Below are 6,005 nucleotides of genomic sequence, written 5' to 3' on the forward strand. Positions count from 1 at the left end.
GGGAAGAGTAACCAGAGTAAAACTGCCTGTGTGGTCTACAGCCCCTTAAATTTACTGGCCTCCATGGCTGTTACCTTTCCAGCCCCAATCATCTCGAAAGGGAAGTATCAGGAGGCATTAATAATTTAAAATTAGCTTCCTTTGGCAGATCCCCATTCCCCTACTTAGGGGTAAGTGAAAATGAAGCTATGATCAGGAAACTCTTCTTAACTCTTAAAGATATTGGAGAATCTGCTGCTAAAGCAATACCTGCCCCATGAAAATTCCTTAGACTCTCTGGCCAAAGTTGTTCTTGATGATAGGATAGCTCTTGATTATATTTGAGGTGAATAAGGAGGTATTTGTGCTATGGCCAACACTACTTGCTGCACTTGGATTGACACTCCTGGGGAGGTTAAGACAGCTACATAAGATCACTATTGAATAAATAAGTTGGCTTCAAAAAGTGATTCCTTCAGTAGGGTCTTTCTTTGACTAAGTTGATTCTGATTGGTTTGGGGACCAAGGCTCTGAAGTTCATTCCAGATATTGGGAATTATTCTGCTTCCGGTAGTCTCCCTGGAACATTGTATTCTCTTAAAAACTTTACATGCATATTCACAGCTGCTAACCACCAAGCAAATGATCAGCCTAAAACTAGAACATCAAAAAAGGAATAAAGAAGATGACCAACTTAAAGAACGTGAGCCCAGCATCATGACCTGTGAATACCAAATAGGAATTCAGCAAAAAGCTGCAAGAACTCTAGAGTGGTAGCTAGAAGTAGTTCAGATGACTTAAATTTTGATCACATGTGTCAAATTTTGATCAGTCTGCGTCTGACCAAAACGAAGGAATTGTTAAAAACCACAGGCCCCAAATGGAGTCACTTATGCTAAGCCCCATGTCACCAAACTGAGACTTAATTGTAGTTTTGGCTTTCCTAGAAATGGAATCTTAAACCAGTCAATCAGGACTAGTTAGGTTATCTGCCTGAATGACCCTTATCATCCCCTAAGGAAAATAACCTTGTAATAACTAACCCACTTTTTTGCCTAGTATAACTTTCTTGTACCTGCTTCCTTCTGCCTATATAAGTCTTTTATTTTGTACAGCTCCTTGGAGCTCCTTTCTGTTTGCCAGATTGGATGCTGCCCAATTCATGAATCATTGAATAAAGCCAATAAAATTTTTAAAATTCACTCAGTTGAATTTTATTTAACAGTAAGAATCCATGATAGGAAAATACTATTCATTGATAAGGGGCCATTTTAGAGAATGAAGTTGGATGTTGGATATTGTAAGTGTAATGGCAATTTTTAAAGTAAAATAATTTTAAAAATAGGCATACAGTTGCAAAATAAATCGTCTCTTCTAAATTATCCTGACTTTGAGAAAAGTAATAACTATTCATTATGATGGGTAAAAGTAATAAAGAATATTAAATTTCATTTAGGATTCTCTACCTTAAAAAATAGGGAGGAGAGCCAGAAGAAAGAGCAATTAGAGGGATTGTTTTATAAACGATGTAAATTTCTAACCAATATACTGTATACTTGAAACTAATAAAATAAAAAAGTAGGGATAGTTATATTTTTAAAGTTTCTATCAAACAATTCACTTTTTAAATTAGAGCTTAAAAACAACTATTTTAAAAGTTTATTTAATTTCTGAATAATAATATTACACATATAAAAATATACACACTAGTACAATGAGGAATTTACCTTTCTTGGTAAAGTTAAGGGTTTTAGGTACATTTCTTACTTGGAGGCAGACTATTCAATTTCCATAATTAAAAGAAGTCCAACTTTTAGGTCTATTCATCACAGAAAAATTGATTCATAATTATAAGTGAAATTTGATTAAACAGTTTTTCCAGAGAATTGACTACTGTTCTAATAGCTTTATTTACATAAACAATTAAATTATCATTTAATGAGAAAGAAAACTTGTAACCAATTAAAGATCAAAGTAATGCACACACTGCATTTTCCAGCAATTAATTGATAATTTGCTTACTATGGGCTATCTAACAATTAACCAGGGAAACATTTCCAGGAAATAGGAAGCATTAATGCAAATGCATTCTGGATTTATTCTTTTCAAATTCATTTACCACTTTACCTAATCTGGCATAAACAGAAAACACCCAAGAAAGATTAATATTCAAAAACACCTCTGAAGCTTTCTGGTTTTGGGAACCCTAATTATTTCGGTAACATAAATTGCTAAAGCAAAGAATTTCTAAGAACTTTTCTCAGCCATCACAGGCATCTGATTGCTCTGTATGTAATGGACTGGCCGCTCTCAACATGTGTTTGATCAGTGTGACCAGATGTACTCATGTTCACACACCCACAAGTGACTGGGGCCATGTGTGGTTACAGGTGTCATATCTAAACATCACCTTCACCACCAAGAAAGCATATTGCAAGTCACTGTGAGAGATATTATTAACCTTGGCTCCTCTCTATTTCATATTTAAAATGTTATTTAAAACCTCTTAACTTGACCTTTTAACACTTGTTAATTCAACATTGAAAGTGACTCAAAGTGGGTCGCTGTGATGTGTTATACCATGACTGAGAATTGCTAAAGTAGAACATATATTTACAACTCCTGTGAATGGGATCCATGATGTTTACCTATTCAGGTAAAATGTTGAAGACTCAGCCAACTGTCCAAGTGTTCAGTTAGTTAATGTGACATTAACAATTTTGGGGAAAACAACAGTGGTATGCTATAAATAAAATATCTAGATCAGGGTTTCTTAACTTCAACACTATTGATATTTTTGATATTTAGAACAGGATAATTATTATTATTTTTTTTGGCGGTGGGCTCTCTTGTCCATTGTAAGATGTTTAGCAGCATCCCTGGTTTCCACCCACTAGATGCCAGTAGCAACCCCCCCAGATCGACAACAAAAATGTCTCTAGACATTGCAAAATCACCCCCAGTTGAGAACCACTGTCAAGATCATGAAACAAGTATGTACTGCTTATATACATCTTAGGTGGTTGTATAGGCATCTGGTTATTCAGAGTGATTTTCCCTTAGTGACATATTGTGTACTTATATAATTGATTCTGACCCTCAAGTTCTTTTTGGAAAGGAAGGGGAAATCTTCATACAGTTTAAAAGTGAAAGGTAATGGGCTATATTAAAAATCACCTACAGAGAGGCATGTTTTCTCTTTTTCGAGGATATCCAAATGAGGTATTTGACAAAGAAGCTTATAGGTTGCTAAAATTTTTTGGTTGATTTCTAGAGGCAAATCGAACTTATTTTTCTGAATTAATCACCAAGAAAATGTTCTTACATACAGGAGATATCTTTATCCAGGGCTTTTGAAGTACAACAATCTCAAGTGTTCTAATGGAAAATGAGTCTTGTGTTGATTTACAGTTCATTTGTTTATGATACTGTCATCTGGGCAGATAGTACAGAGAAATTACATGAGTTCTATTAAGGCTTAACCACTATCCGTCTATCTCAATAGAATAGTCACAAAATTTTTTTCTCAATATCACCATTACCTTTAGTCTGTATGAAATTATTACCTCCATCTACAGAAATCTAATGGACCATTTTAACTGTGTATTCCACTCAAGTTGTCAAACTAAAACAAAGTGAAAATGCCAGTAATTTACAGCTAGGCCTTAACACATTGCTAGCATGTCATCGATGGAAACCTAAACACGTGGTAGACAGCTTTCATAAATAAAAGAAAAATTGCTGGCTAGGCTTTGGTAAACCAACATCTCTGCAGACAAGCCTTCACCGAAAGGAATTCATTAAATATACTTTTCCCTATCATCTTTCATGCTATTAAGAATTGACAGTATTGATTTTTTTCCCCCTGCACCCTGAAGAGTCTAGCACTGGGCCTGGTATTGAGAAAGAATAGGCAACAAAATGTTAACTGAATAAATGGTTCAATAATAGCTAATTGTTTTCAGTAATATGATTTTAACATTATAATCACACAGCAATGTGACTTATATGTAGTAAACAAGAACAAAGTACATCTGTCATTTTTCAGTCTTAAAATTCAGCAAAATAAATGGACGTTTATCAAAATAAACACACGATTTATTGAATTTTATAAGGCATAAAGATATTTATAAGCAGAAACCCAGGTGGGACTAAAACTAGAGAATGGTTCAATGATACACTGTCTTTTAAAAAATATACTTTAAAGTATCTTTTTTATAAAAACAATTAAAATATAACACATACTTGTACAACATGGACAATGTAAAAATAGGTATTGTTAAGAAATTCTCAATTCCATTTCTCAGGTATAATACAGTTAATATATTGGCTTATTTTACATAGAAATTGTTATAATCAGCTCATATAATCCAAAAAATGTGACTCTTTAAGTTAATATATTACTAAGATTTTTAATGCCTTAAATATTTAAATACCTTCTTTGCAAGAATTATAAGATTTTACTATAATGTGTGTACTGAGATTGATACAATCATACCTATTACTATTTAAGGTATTTCAGTATTTCTCAGTTAAAAAATGATTGCATTACCCACATATTTGTGTATCTTGTACTTGGAATTAATATCTGAGGCTATATCTATTTTTAAGCATCTTGTTATATCTTATCAATTGTTATGGGTTAAATTGTCTCCCCCAAGAATTCACATTGAAGTCCTAACTCCCAAAATGTGACCTTATTTAGTAATACGGTCATTGTAGATGTAGGAAGATGATATCATACCTGAGTAAGGTGGGTCCCCATGCCAGTATGACAGGTATCCTTTTTGAAAGAGGAGAACGACATAGACATGCATAGAGGAGAGAAGATATAAAGGGGCAGAAGAACACAGCCACTGACAAGCCCAAGAGAGAGGCCTAGAATAGATCTTTCCCACCCAGCCTAAGGAACCAGTCCTTCCAATACCTTGATTTTGAACTTACAGCTTCCAGAACTGTGAGACAATACATTTTTGTTGTTAATCCCTTCAATTTGTGGTACCTTTTACAGCCGCCCTAGTATGTTCAGGCTTTATGCTAAATTAAGCTCTATGTTAATTATCTCCTTTATTGCCATGTTAATGGACTCATGGAAATAAAATGTCATCTTCATCCTCTTTTGCTTTAGTTTGCCATATAGGTGTCTTGTGCATTCTTAGACATCCGTTATATATCGATAGGTTTGCTACTCTGGCATAAGTTTTTAAAAATGATTGTAGCTTGAAGTGGAGTTATAACAGACTGAACTCTAACTACAGTGGTCCTCAGAAAAGCAGATTAGAATTGGCATTGGGGTGGCATTTATTCCAGAAATTGTAATTTTCATTGAATTAAATTCAGTGGGAATTTCACTAGAATTTTCACAGTATTTCAGTTTATTGAATGACACTTCCCATCACCCTTTCCCCCAGGAGAACATCTGTCAAAAAAGACCTTTTGGATGGTCAGAAAGCCAAAGAGGATACAAACACTAAGTGAATAATAACAAGTGGCAAGGATAATTACACTGAAATCTGAGGACAGATCAAGAAAGAGCTTTGGTGTTTTGGGTAGCAGAGACTGGTTGGTGAAGGCCAAGGTAGCAAGGAGCGAGGTGTTGAAGAGGTGGCTGGGCAATGAGTGCAATAAATAGGCCCAGATTGGGCAGGTGAGGGCAGACCTGAGGGACAGACTGACAGAACAAGGTCTAGGAACAAGGGGAGTGGAGAAGAGTGTGGCAAGGCAAGTGGGCTCCTGTCAAGTGCAGAAAGGGAAGTTAATGAGAGGAGAACTGGCTGACGGCTGCTCTGAATTTTTGTCATTTAGGTAGCAGCTGCTGGTTAATGTAGAGCTTGTTTGGGGGAGACAGCTGTCAAAGCCTGGTGTTCGCAAACCTCCCGCATAAGCACTATGCAAACACAGCCAGGGTGGAGTTTGACAGAACACTTTTTTTTTTTCTTTTTTGCTCATAATACTCTATTTCTTACTATCAAAGAAGTAACTTGGATTTTAGTCTTTGAATTCTAGAAGGGACCACCTAGGGAATG

The sequence above is a fragment of the Pteropus medius genome, unplaced genomic scaffold (genome assembly GCF_902729225.1).
Source record: "Pteropus medius unplaced genomic scaffold, Ma_sr-lr_union100, whole genome shotgun sequence".
In the NCBI taxonomy this organism is placed as follows: Eukaryota; Metazoa; Chordata; class Mammalia; order Chiroptera; family Pteropodidae; genus Pteropus; species Pteropus medius.